This window comes from Manis pentadactyla, chromosome 13 (assembly GCF_030020395.1).
Source record: "Manis pentadactyla isolate mManPen7 chromosome 13, mManPen7.hap1, whole genome shotgun sequence".
Classification (NCBI taxonomy): Eukaryota; Metazoa; Chordata; class Mammalia; order Pholidota; family Manidae; genus Manis; species Manis pentadactyla.
In genome coordinates this window covers 45632607-45647340 of record NC_080031.1, presented here as the reverse complement: position 1 = coordinate 45647340, position 14734 = coordinate 45632607, and the positions used below count along the sequence as shown (strand labels likewise).

The 14734-nt window shown below is 40.8% G+C and overlaps 1 pseudogene; it reads left to right on the top strand.

The window, feature by feature from the left end:
- The first annotated feature begins 1010 nt into the window (after positions 1-1010).
- Positions 1011-1967, top strand: LOC118921881 (olfactory receptor 2B11-like; annotated as a pseudogene).
- The last annotated feature ends 12767 nt before the right edge of the window (positions 1968-14734 follow it).

Below are 14734 nucleotides of genomic sequence, written 5' to 3'. Positions count from 1 at the left end.
CTTTCCTCCTGCTCCTGTTTTAGGGTTCCTGTTTAGGGTTTTATTAACTATATGATCGCACTATCTGTAGTTTGGGGAGAATTACTCTGTCTCACCTCTCATGCCACCATCTTGAATCCCCTACCCGATGAATATTGTCTCGAGAGGCAATGTGAGCCTTCAGTTGGCAACTCTGAGGGCTGAATACCTTACATAGGACAATATTTTAATCTCCATGTTCAAAATCCTATGCCTCAGTGTCTCATCAGGTACCGTGACAAATAAAATTCTGAAGTGACATCATTACTTCACTCCAGGGAATCAGAGGACATTGGATTGTAACTTTCCAAACTGCCAAAGTGAGTGACAGTGTTCTCAGGGTGTGAGAGGGTCCTGGGAGAGAGACCGGCATGTTGCTGAGATCCAGGGAGCACCTCTGCATGGAGAGGCAGGCAGATGTAAGCCTTCGAAGATGAGCAGGGTGTGTTCAGGGCAGTAAGTCCCCTACCTGCTTATAAGCCATCACACTCGCATTGTGCCACCTCCCACTCCACTTCTACCACCTCCCCCAAATGGCAGAACAGGAGAACCTCAGAAAGTGTTCAGTGCCCTGCCACTGAGTGTAAAGAGAGGAGTCAAGCATTCTAATGAGAATGAGAGGAATAGCCAAATTTGACTAAACGGGAAGAAAATTACTTTTATGGTATGCTTTCGCATCTCAATTCCTCTCTACCATAACTGAGACTATATAGTTGAAGCAGTTGTTTCTCCCCATAGGACGGATACAGAAATTGAAGTTCAGAAAGTTTGGATTTCATAGCCAAAGTCACTGCAGGAGAGAAAACAAGACACACAAGCAACGCCTCTGCACCTTGCTTCTGATCACCCACATTTCTGTGTCTCCACAGAGGTAAAACCAGAGCCTGGGAAATTTCCAGGTACAAGTATAAGGAAGGCAGTTAATTCCTCTTCTCAGCTTTTCCTCATCCTGTCTTTCCTGATTGATCACAGGGTCCAGAAATTACCTCAGCATGAGAAGTGACAATAAGAGCTTCTTGGGGGATACCCCAAACTACTTCATCCTTCTAGGTGCTTCTGACAGACCGTGGCTGGAGTTGCCTCTATTTGGGGTCCTCCTGGTTTCCTATGTTCTGGCCATGTTGGGGAACATTTCGATCACCTTGGTGTCCAAGCTGGATCCCCAGCTACAGAGCCCCATGTACATCTTCCTGAGCCACCTCTCCTTCCTGGACCTCTGCTACACCACCACCACAGTCCCGCAGGTGCTGGTCAACACTGGCAGCTCCAGGAAGACAATCAGCTACGGTGGCTGCACTGTGCAGTATGCGGTTTTCCACTGGCTGGGCTGCACTGAGTGTATCCTCTTGGCCACCATGGCAATGGACCGTTACGTGGCCATCTGTGAGCCCCTGCGGTATGCTGTTATCATGCACCGTACCCTCTGCCAGCAGCTCGTGCTTGTGTCCTGGATCAGCGGCTTTGGAAACTCCTTCATTCAGGTCATCCTGACTGTGCCATTGCCGTTCTGTGGGCGGTAGGTGCTGAACAATTTCTTCTGTGAGGTTCCGGCCATGATCAAGCTGTCGTGTGCTGACACCAGAGTGAATGAAATCACACTGGCTGTGTTGCTGGCCTTCTTTGTGCCGGTACCCCTTAGTCTCATCCTCCTCTCCTATGGCTTCATTGCATTTGCTGTGCTCAGGATCCCATCCTCCACTGGATGGCACAAAGCCTTCTGGACCTGTTCCTCTCATCTTGTGGTGCTGTCCCTCTTCTTCCTTCCAGCCATGTACATGTACCTGCAGCCCCCTTCCAGCTACTCCCAAGATGTGGCCAAGTTCATCTCTCTGTTTTATTCCATCGTCACCCCCATCCTCAATCCCTTCATCTACACCCTGAGGAATAAGGATATGAAAGGAGCACTGAGAAGACACCTGTCAAGGATCGGGGGTCTTTACAGACAATGAAGTTCTAGGAGAGGGTTTAAAAAATGTGGCAAATAAGACATCAAGAAGAAAACACTTCCCACATCCACACCAAGAAAACAACTACCAAAAATACAAACTAACCTGACAATAACATGAATACAACAGTGCAGACCATGTCCAACCAGTGAAGTAGAGAAGACCATGTTGAGAAGTGTAAAGCCGCAAACACGTGACAAATCAGTGTCCTCATCCCTTCTACATTCCATCCCAGAATTAGGAGGGAGAGGGACAGAACAGGAAGGGGATGAGTGCTCAGGAATCCAGCATACGTGATGCTGAGATCTGCTGTGAGATCATGCCTCCACATTGCATTGGGCGTTGGTGATTAAAGGGCCTAGGCATTGGGAAGAGCTGGAGCACTCTGTGAGGCCAAGACTCCTGTCCATTGTTGAGCTCATGTATGTTCCATGGTTGCTGCAGAGACCCAATACGGAGGTCACAGTTTGAAACATTTAACAGCAGTGGGAAGTTGTTCATAGGGGTGGGAGTCAGATGACACTCTCCAGAGGCAAAAGGGAAGGTGGGTAATGGTTCTGCAGCCCCTCTCAGCTCAGCTGGTAGGCACTCATGGGAGCCAGCTTCAAGTGCTCCATCTCACTTGCTGGTGGTCCAGCATTATGATTTTGCAAAGCTGCAGACCGACCCTTTTAAGTCTGTTCTGCCCAACAGTGGTCTGACTTTGCAGCTCAGCAGATGGAAGGAGGAGACTTTCTGGATTTTCTAGCCCTCCTTCTGTACAAATGTTCAGGCACTTGTGGGAGCCAGTTCTAGATTCTCCAGCTCCATCACTGGTGGCTCAGCCTCATAGCAGCTCTTCATTGTTCAATTGCTCCTGTCAATACACTGAGCCCAGATTGGGGAACCCCTGCCAAGTAGACAGAATTCAGACCACTCACAATGAATCCGAGAAGAAGGGCTTTACTCCACACAAAGGGCATGAAATGGTGAATCCTCTGCTGTCAGAGATCAGTGACTAGGAAGAATATTCACCCTTCCCACAGCTCAACAGCAGCAACCTTGGCCCCACTGCAATAGAGAATCTGACACTGGTGTGCAAGAGTCTTCAGCTTCTGGGCACCACAGGATCCCCAGTTCACAAAGCCAAGACATTTGAGATCAGGAGGCATAGCTCATCTATCCATGAAAAAGGAAAAAAACAGAAACCTGTAAAAAAGGGGACATTTACCTGTTCCAAAATAAACGGTGAGATAAGGTACCAGAAAGAGGGCTAAATGAAATGCAGATTATGAATACTTTGATAAAAATTTCATGTAGGCTTACTGATCTGGAGAAAATAATCGATAATCTCATTGAGAACTTTATCAAAGAGACGGATATTTGAAAAAGATCCACTCAGAGCTGAAGAATACAGTAAACAAAGTGAGAATTACAATGTCGGGAATGAAGTAAATACTGCTGGAAGTAGAGGAAAGAATCAATGACGTGGAAAACAGAGAAGATGAAAACAACCAACTTTAGGAACAGAGAGAAAAACCTTTTCTGAAAATGGGAAGACACTAAGAGAGCTGTGGGATAACCCCAAATGAGAGAATATTCGCATGAAAGCAGCCCCAGAAGGAGAAGAGAGAAACCAAGGGTAGAAAGAAGTAATAGCTGAAAACTTTCCCAATTGGAGGAAGGGAACAGACGCCCAGGTCCTGGGAGCTCTGAGAGCCCATAACAAAAGGAACCCCAGGAAGAGAAGACCAAAACAAAGAGTAATTAAAATGGCAAAGGTTAAAGATAAAGAGAGAATCTTTAAAGGAGCAACAGAGAGGCAGACAGTTAACTATGGAGAAACAATAAGGCTTCAGCAGATTTCTCAGCAGAAAGTTACAGGCTAGAAGGGAGTGACATGATATATTTTATGTATTGAAAGAGAAGAACTCACAAGAAAGAATCCTTTACCCAGCCATCTTATCACTCAAAGTTACGGGGAGATAGAAAGTCTCCCAGATAAACAAAGGTTAAGGGAATCCACCACCACTGGGCCATATGATAAAAGGACTTCTGTGGATGGAAATATTTTAAATTCTATTTTTCGTCAGTGAGATAGTCCAGTAAAGGAAGTAGACCAGTAACTTTACTTTATTCTTGGTTAGCAGATGAATTACTAACCAAGAATAAAGTTAAGGACTAAACAAAGAAGTAAAATCAACTATACACAAGATCAGCAATGCGATGCAAAAAAGTTTTATACTATGACATTGTATACATAAAGTGGAGGAGGAAGAAGAATAAAAAGTAGTACTTTTAGTTTGTGTACAATATGGAATGACCATCAACTTATTGGAATCTCTTATATACTTAGGAAACTATCTATGGAACTTATGGTAATCACAAACCTAAAGCCTAATGATAGACATACAAAACAATTTTCCTAAAAAAAGAAAATAAATCCAAGCATAACACTAAAGAGAACAATCAAATAACAAGAGATGAGTAAGAGAGGGGCAGAATGAAACAGAGAGGAAGTACAAAACCAACTAGAAAAAGTTAATGAAATGTTACTAATTATATATTTATCAATAATACCCTTAAAGGTAAATGGACTAAATGCACCAAACATAAGATGTAGCAAGGGTTGAACTGTGGCAGAATGGTAAAAGAATCCACACCCGTCCACACGCTGTCTACTGGTGACTCTTCTCAGACCTAAAGACATACCTAGAGGGAAAGTGAATGGATAGAAACAGACATTTCATACAAATGAAAGGGATAAAATAGCAGGAGTACCAGCAGTTTTATATCAGACAGGATGGACTTCAAAACAGGAACAGGAAACAGAGAAGGACTTTACGTAAGGATGACGGGGTCAGTCCAGCAAGAGGATATAACTATCACAAATACCTATGCACACAAAATAGGATACCTAAGTATATAAAACAAATATTAATGGGCCCAAATGAAGAAATAGCAACACAGACATAGTAGGGCACAAAAACATCCCAGTTACATAATGGACAGATCACCTATACAGAAAATGAATAAGGAAACAGAGGTATTGAATGGCACATCAGAATTTTAGAATAGCAGTTAAATAGACATAAGCAGGAGGGGAGGAAAGAGGGAAGCAGACCACCCAGTCTCCACCCAGAGCCCACACTGTGACCTTAGACAAACACTCCCTGCAGTTTAGCGAAGACTGATAAGTAAAAGGGTTATGAGGGACTTTTCCGCTTTTGGACATGTGTACTTAAGGAAAACCTGTTCAGCTAGTAACCCCAAGGCCACTATAACATTATTGTAATATAATTTACATTGTGATTATGGTCATCCTTTTGGTCTCCCTTATACATTCCTGGTGCACATAAACGTGCCACAGGTTGGAGGGGAGGAACAAAGGTGGATCCAAAGGCTGGTATGATAATGACAAAACGGGGAGGAGGAAAATGTAAGGAAAAATAAATAAAAGCCCATGAAAAGCACAGTGCAAAATTCAGCTCTTGATACCCACCTTCAGGGCCACCCGCTCTGTCTCTGGAGTGTCCTCTCCTTTTGCCTGTTTGAAAAGAAACCCTTTGTGGATTTAACCCTCTATCAAGTCTTTCAACTGAATTCTTTCCATCAGGAAGACAAGAGTCAAGGAATGTCACAATCTACCACACAACCAAAAGACCAAGAAAGACTCACAGACATATACTGAAGGTTCCACCCAAAAGCAGCAGGATACACATTTTTCTGAAGTGCACGTGGAGCATTCCCCAGAACAGATCAGACATTAGTTCATAAAAGGAGCCTTAATAAACTATAAAACATTGAAATTGTTTCAAGCATTGTCTCAGATCACAATGGTATGAAATTAGAATTCACTTACATGACCACCCAGTCTCCACCCACAGACCACCCTGTGATCTTATAACAATATAAGTTTATTTGCTTTCCATATGACATTTGTCTTACACCATTTCCTGTTTCCAAATAAACCATGGACTAATGTGCAAATCAAATATGACATTAAAAAATACATGGACACAAAGGAAAGCAGATGAAAAATAATTCAAACTATGTGGGATGTCACAAAAATGTATATAAAAGGAAAGTACAAAGCAAAGCATGCTTAGTGTTAGAAAAAAGAAGAATCCCAAATGAACGATCTAAACACACAGCTGAAGAGACAAGAAAAAAAGACGACATGAACCCCAACAGAAGTAGATGGATGGAAAATGTAAACCAGAGCAGAAATAAATAATAGGGAGGAAATGAAAAAATAGAAAAATAAAAACAAGGAACAAAGTTGGTTTGTTGAGATCAACAGCATAGAGAAACTCCTAGGCAGACATAGCAAGAAAATAGAAGAAAGAGGACACAAATAAACAAAATCAGAAACAAAGAAGAAGTCAGAATTGACAACACAAAAATAAAGAGTTATAATAGATTTCTATGAAAAATTACATGCCAGTAATTGGAACAATCTAGAAAAAGTGAGAAAATTCCTGAAATATACTATTTTGCAAGACAGACAGAGGCAGAAACATAAAATCTGAACAGCTTGATTATCAGTAACAAAATTGAATTAGTAACCCCCAAACTTTCAGGAAACAAAACTCAATATCAGATGGCCTCACAACAGAATTCTACTAAACATTAAAGAAAAGCCAACACTCATCCTCAAATTATTACACCAATTAGAAGATGAGGGAATACTTCCAACCTCATTCTATGAGGCCAACATCACTGGAATACCAAAACCAGGCAAAGACACTAAAATGAAAGAACAAAATTACAGACCAATATCCTTGAAAAACATATATGCAAGAATCTTCAAAATATATACAAGCAAAATGAATTCAAGAATACATCAAAAGGATCATTCATCATGATGAAATGGGATTGAATCCACGGGTGCAAGAATGGCACAATACTCTTACATCCATCAATGTGATCCATCACATTAACAAAGGAAGGATAAAAATCATATCTTAATATATATTTAGGAAATTATCCATAAGGTAACCACAAACCTAAAGCCTGCAATAGATGCACAAACATAAAAAAAATACAATCATTGACAGTAGTAAAGAAAAACATCAGTTAATATAAGATTTTAAGAGAGAAAGAAAGAAACAGAGAGGAGGCACAAAAACAACGAGGAAACAATAAACTATCATTAAGTATGTACTTATCAATAAATACTTTAAATGTAAATGGTCTGAATGCAGCAATCAAAAGACATACAGTGAACTTTTCATTATGTAAGAATTTGTTCTCCATGTAAGAACTTGTTTGTTATGCTTCAGAAGATTGGAGACTGACGAAAATTAGGCTTGGGGTGGAATAATGATTGTGCATTGAGCATTGACTGCCCTATACAGAATTTTATTGTTGTTAACAACCATTTGATCAATAAATAGGAGAGATGCCTCACAAAAAAAAAAGGTACACACTTCCAATTGTAAAATAAATAAGTAACCGGGATGTAATGTGCAGCATAAGGAATATAATCAAAATATTGTAACAACTTGGTATGGTGATAGATGGTACCTGGAATTATCAGGTATATAAATGTTGAATCACTGTGTTGTACACCTGAAACTAATGTAATACTGTGTGTCAACTACCCTTCAATAAAAAATAATTATCTAAAAAAACAAAAAAGACATACAGTGGCAGAATGGATTAAAAAAAGAAGACCCATCAATATGCTGCTTACGAGAGACTCATTTCAGACCTAAAGATGTACATAGACAGAACATGAAGTGATGGGAAAAGATATTTCATGCAAATAATAGCAAGAAATAAGCAGGAGTAGAAGTACATATGTCAGTCAGATGGAGTAGAATTCAAAACAAAGAAAGTGAAAAGAGACAAAAAAGACATTACATAATGATAAAGGAATCAGCCCAATGAGAATGTAAATGATTATAAATATCTATGCACCCAATATATGAGTATGTAAATATGTAAAACTTTTTAATGGAACTAAAGGGACAAACAGACTACAAGTCAATTATATAAGGAGACTTTAACACCTCATTTATATCAATGGACAGATCAATAAGACAGAGATTAAAGAAAGAGGGGCACTAAAGAACACATTAGACCAAATGTACTTAAAACATATATACAAAACATTTTACACAAAGGCTGCAGGATATTAGTTTTTCTCAAGTACAGATGAAATGTTCTCCAGAAGAGATCACCTACTTGGCCACAAAAGGAACCTGAATAAATTTAAAAAGACTGAAATTATATCAGCAACTTGTCAGAGCACAATGGTATGAAACTACATAAAAACTACACAAAGAAAACCCCCCAAAACACATGGAAGCCAAAACACATGCTTCTAAATAATTGATGGATCGATGAGGACATCAAAAGAAATGAATCAATGAATGGAGACAAAAACAAAAATAGAAGTTATCAAAATTTGTGGGATGCCACAAAAGGGAGTCTAACAGCACAGTACACAGCAATACAAGACTACCTCAGGAAACAGCATTCCCAAAAAAACACTCTAAGTGCACAACTAAAGAAACAAGGAAAAGAAGAATAAATGACACCTAATGTTTGTAGAAGGAGGGACAAAATAAAGATCAGAACAGGAATAAATAAAGAATAAAACAATAGAAAAAAATAAATGAAAACAAGAGCTGGTTTTATGAGAAGATAAACAAAATATACCACTAGGCGGACTTATCAGGAAAATGAGAAAGGACACAAGTAAAATCAGAAGTGAAAAATGAGAGGTTACAACTGAAACAACAGAAATAGAAAGATTATAGAATTCAATGAAATATATACCAATAAGTTGGAAAACCTAGAATAAATGGACAAGTTCCTAAAAGAGTACAACCTTCCAAGACTGAACCATGAAGAAGAAAATCATCTGAGCAGTCTATTACCCGTAGCAAAATTCATTTGGTAATCAAACCCAATAAACAAAGAACCAGATGAGTTCGCACCAGACGTCTAACAAACATTAAAAGAAGAGCTAATGTCCATGCTTGTTTAAGTATTTCACAAATTAGAACTGAAGGAAATACTTCCAAATTCATTCTATGAGGCCACTAGCACTCTAATATGAAATCAAAGTCATTAAAAAAAAAGGCCAATATCATTAAAGAAAATAGATGCAGAAATTCTCAAAAAAAACTTACTAGCAAAATGAATTAAAGAATACATCAAAAGGATCATTCATCGTGATGAAATGGGATTGAATCCACGGATGCAATAATGGCACAATACTCTTACATCAATCAATGTGATCCATCACATTAACAAAGGAAGGATAACAATCATATGATTATCCTAAGAGATGCTGAAAAAAGCACTCGACAAAATTAAAAATCCATTCATGATAACAACTCTCAACTCAATGGCTATAGGTGGAACATACCTCAACATAATAAAGGCCATGTATGAAAATCCCACAGCTGATATCATACTCTGGAGAAAATATGAAAACTTTCCTCTAGGAACAGGAACAAGACAAGGATGCCCAAGCTTACGTCTTTTATTCAACATTGTACTGGAAGTCCCAGCCCTGGCCATAAGACAAGGAAAAGAGATAAAAGGCAACAAAAATTCTAAGGAAGAAGTAAAACTAACACTATTTGCAGATGACATTGTAGTGCATACAGAAAACCCTAAAGACTCCACTGTAGTAAAAGGAGTACTGATACTTGAATTCATCAGAGTAGCAGGATATAAATTTAATGTACAGAAATCAGTTGCACTTCTATCCACTAACAAAAAACTGTCAGAAAGAGAAATCACAAAAGCAACTCCATCTATAATTTCATCAAAAAGGATAAAACACCTGGGAGTAAACCTAACCAAGGACGTAAAAGACGTGTACTCTGAGAACAAAAACACTGATTAGAGAAACTGAGGAAGACACAGATCATTGGGAATCTATCTCATGCTCATCAATAACACGAACTAATATTGTCCATATGGCCATCCTGCCCAAAACAATTTAGAGATTCAGTACAAACGCTATCAAAATACCAATGGCACTTTTTGGTGAACAAGAGTGAATAATCCTAAAATTCATAGGGAAACAAAAAAGACACTGAATAGCTAAAGCAATCTTGAGAAAGAGAAACATAGCGGGGTGTATTACATTCTGTGACTTCACAACAAACTTCAAAGCTCCAGTAATCTAAAGAGTAGGGTACTGGTACAAGAACAGATCCATAGTTCAAGGGAATAGAATTGAGAGCCCAGGTACAATCCCAAGCATATATGGTTAATTAATGCATGATAAAGGAGCCATGAATATACAGTGGCAAAAAGGTCTCTTCAATAACTGGCATTGGGAATACTGGAAAGATACATGCAAGAGAACGAAAGTGGATTATTGTGTAACTCCATACACAAAAGTAAACACAAACTGGATTGAAGACATAAATATGAGACATGAGCCCATAAATCCCTTAGGAGGAAACATAGACAAAAGTCTCTTGAACGCAATCATCAGCACTTACTTTCTGTACAAGTCTCCCTAAGCAAGGGAATCCAGACCAGGAATGGATATGTTCGACTACATCAAACTCAAAAGCTTCTATACAGCTAAGGACACCATCAACAGAACAAAAAGACAGCCTCTATGCACTATATAATTTAATATACAACATATAGATACAACTCATAGGACTCAATACCAAGAAAAAGAAATGACTCAATGCAAAAATTGGCAGAGGATCTGAAGAGACATTTTTTTCCAAACAAAGCAATAACTGGCCTACAGGCATGTGATAAAGTGCTTCAGTCACTTATCATCAGGAAAATGTAAATAAAAACCACAGTGAGATATCACCTCACACCAGTTAGAATGGCCCCTATCCAAAAGACAAGAAATAACAAATGTTGGCAAGGATGTGGAGAGGAGGGAACCCTCCTACACAGTTGGTGAGAAAAAAATTCATGCAGTCAGTATGGAAAGCAATATGGGGGTTCCCCAAACAACTAAAACTAAAACTACAATGTGAACAAGTAACCCCAATTCTAAGAATTTATATGAGGAAATCAGTCTCTCATTTGAAAGGATATATGCACCTTTATGCTTATTGCCACTTTATTTACCAGAGTCCAGACATAGGATCAATCAAAGAGTCCATCAGTAGATGAATGGATAAAGAAGTGGTATATATACACAATGGAATATTATGCAACCACAAAAGGGGAAGAAATCCTGGCATTTGAGACGACATAATTGGAATGAGAGGAGAATTTGAGAATTGAAATACGCCAGAAATGGTGCAAGATAAATGTCATGTGATTTTACTCATAGTTGGAATATAACAAGAGAAGAAAACAAAACGAACAAACAGCAGTAGCCTCATAGACACTGAGAAGTGCCTGGTGGTTGCCACAGGGGAGGGCCTGGGGTCGTTCGGTGCAGCAGGTGAAGGGTACAAAGAGGCAAGAAATCTTAATCATAATGTAATTAGTAATGGGGATGACTTACAAAATAGGGAATACTGTGAGTAGCTCTGCACCACAAATCTATGTTGACAGTAACAACACTCCTTGGGTGAGGATTGAATGATGTCTGTAATGGTGGAATCACAGTATTGTGCACTTGGAACCATTATGATATTGCATATCAATTACACTTCAACTAAAAGATACATCAAAACAGAAAAGAGGAAAAGTAAAAAATTTGAGAGAATCTTTTTGAAAGTGTATCAGGACAAGGATCAGCATACTAAAACTTTAAACCAAAATATGTGCTAAGATATACAACTTTCACGCTCATGACCGAGGAGCTGGGGGTAAACAGCCAATGGCATTCTGTGATTCTCAGGTGCCCTGGTTCCTGCGAAAGACCCACAGCTCCCAGTGTGCCTTTCCATCACCAAAGTTGTTTCGACTACAAATATGGCTGCAATGGCCCCAGCCATCACGTTCACATTTCAGACATGTAAAAGGACAATGGAGGCGTGACATGTGTTTCTGCAAAGTGTCTAGAATCTAACCCATCTCTTTCTCTTTCTTCCTCTTTCATATAAGCTGGAAAATATTAATCCTTCACGGGACACTTTATTCTTCTGGGGAATGGGCTGCTGACAGTAAGACTGGAAGGACAGATATCTGAAGTGGGGTGAGGAAGTTGATAAGTACACTGTGAAAGGGACCCTGTGTCAGTCTCAGTCAAGAGAGTTTCCACATAGATTAGGTTAGCATTTTCTCAGCCCCAAACTGTGCACTCCATCTCTTTGTTTCCCCAACTTGACAGGTATTTAGCTTCTACAGCTCTGGAAATAATCCCAGCTAGATGTCAAGACAGCTCCTAACATGTCCCACATCCTTCATCTGTCTCTCGGTGGGAGAGAGCACAGCAGAGCAATGCCTGGGATGAGGGATTTTCCCACTTCATTGGCCCAAGTACAGTCTCCCTGCCATTCCTCGGGGGCAGGCCCTCTCTCCTCCCTCTACCTCCAGATGCAATGTTTCCTAGAATCCCAGAACATAACTATTAAACTGATAAAATGATGCCACCTCATGGCATTTAGAATTAATGGCCAGAGGTGATTAAGTCAAAACCTACAGAGGAAAGATAACTGTCCAAAGACTCACCATGCATAGCTTCTGCTACTATCTCTTCACTACAGCTCATGAAATAAAACTTGTGCCACTTCATGCTGGCTGTCTACCAAAGATGTTTTTGTCCATCCCCTCCATGTGACAAATAGAAGAGGAAGCTGGGACCATGGGTAATAGAGAAGAACTTAAAGTCATCGCTCTGTGCCAGGCATTGTCCTGAGAGCTTTACAAAACCGAAGTCATTTAGCATGCAACAGACTGTGGAGGGCAATACCACTGCCTCCTAAAGTTTTCTGCTCACACGGGTGAAACACAGAGAGGTTAGCTAACCTGGGCAAAGCCACACAGGCAGTGAGTGTCTGGGCTTGGTGCTGAAGGCTGTTTAGTGTACACACTCCAACTGAATTATTTGTGATATATCATTCTTCCATTCTGATTTTATGGCATCCTCCACCTATCCCAAAGTGACCTCATTCTCTATTCCTGGTCCAATCCTCTGTTCTTCTGGCATTGCAGGATTTACCAGCAATTGCATGAGCTCCAAGCTCACACACTACCCCAATTATTGGGTAACCCCTCAGACACTAATTAACAAAACATCAGGGATCTCCTCCCAGCCCGAGGAGAACAAGGTTTTCCTCTCAATGTCTGGGGAGAAAGAGCAGAGCCCTTATAGAATGAACAGTGCAAGTGAGGACAAGTTTAATCTGAGAGATGAATTTGAAAGAAGGGGCCATGGCAGCGTTGGTTTGTTCACTAGGAAACTTATACTCAGGTGGAACTTCCCCTGCTGTAGCATAGAAGCCCATTCTACCTTATCAGTCGCGGCAGGCTCTTCAGGGAGCAAGGCTCTGGCAGAGCTTCCCTTTCACACAGGGAAAGTCCAGAAGGCACTGAGTCTCCCTAGTGAGTCTGCTGTGATTGACAGCAAATTCTTCTTCTAGACTAAGAATAATCTCTCCACACCTGTTCAGAGGACAAGACTCAGGTAAGAGCAAGGCTCCAGCAGCCTCATCAGAGTGAACAGGCTGTGTCTTCCTGGGAGACAAAGAGCATTTACAGGGAGTCCATCACTAACCATCCCTCCCCAGCTAAGACCCCAGAGGGTGCTAATAAAGCCCTATTCCTAAACCAAGGCCTCTGTGGAGTGTGGGAAACCGGGACATAGGTGGCTGCCCTCACCTCTAGACAAAATTGAAGTCTGCTCAGTGCAGGAGGTGTTAATCCAGCTGCAGCCCATGCCTGGCTTCCGTGCAAGGGGAAGAGGGGAGAGGGTACAGAGGACAGATGTGTCAGTGCACAGCAGGCATATGTTAAGCAGCATGTGTAAAATTATGGACTTCAACCGGGAAAAGACATGCAGGAACAGAACTGGCTGCCCCTGACCCTAGGTGACCATGAGCCTCATTTCTGCTGCTTCTCCATATATTTGACAATGATGAGTCACATTCACAAAAACATAATGAGGCCCAGGATGACCATGGACATAGCGGCATAGAGCAAGTCAAGCAAAATAGAACCAGTCCATGAGCAAAGCAAGCTTTGAGCTGAATTTTAGCATCAAACTGAAACAGTCAGCCTAGAGAAAATTCTGGCCGTGCTGTGCGGGGGGGGAGCAAGCCTGTGCAGGAGGCGTCTGCCCCTGTCTCGATGACAGGCGTGTGCTTACAAGGAGAAAGCACCAATCCTCTGTGGGCTCGTGTCCTCACTGTGGCCCTCAATCCTGTGTTCCGCGTCCGCCCTCCTTCTCCTGACCGTCACTAGAACGAATCACATATGGAGCCTGAAGCTCCACGCCATGCAGAATCACGAGTTCCTCAAGGAGTGAGACCTTCAGGTTTGCTGATGAAATCAGTAGCCGTTTCATGGATTAGTTGCATTACTCATACTAGGTGATGGGAATGACACAATGTGCGACACAGACTGCTGTTTTTCGATGACTTGAATCTCCACAAAATTGTGAAATTAACAATGTAATGGCAAACAGCATAGCGCATTATTAGGTTCTCCATTACTCAAGGTCTTAAGCATTTTTCAGCTTTATGGTGTGTTTAACAAAGTGTCGCATATAGAAAAGGGAACTGTTGTTATTTGGGAGGCAGTGGTGTGCTGCTGAGGGGTTAGGACATCTGGGGTCTATGGGGAGGTGACTTCCCTCCTGTGTGAACCAGCACCCTGGTGCATATTGCAGCACGGATATGAATGAGGAGGTGTTCTAAACCCTTTAGAACAGCTTCATTTTCACAGAGATA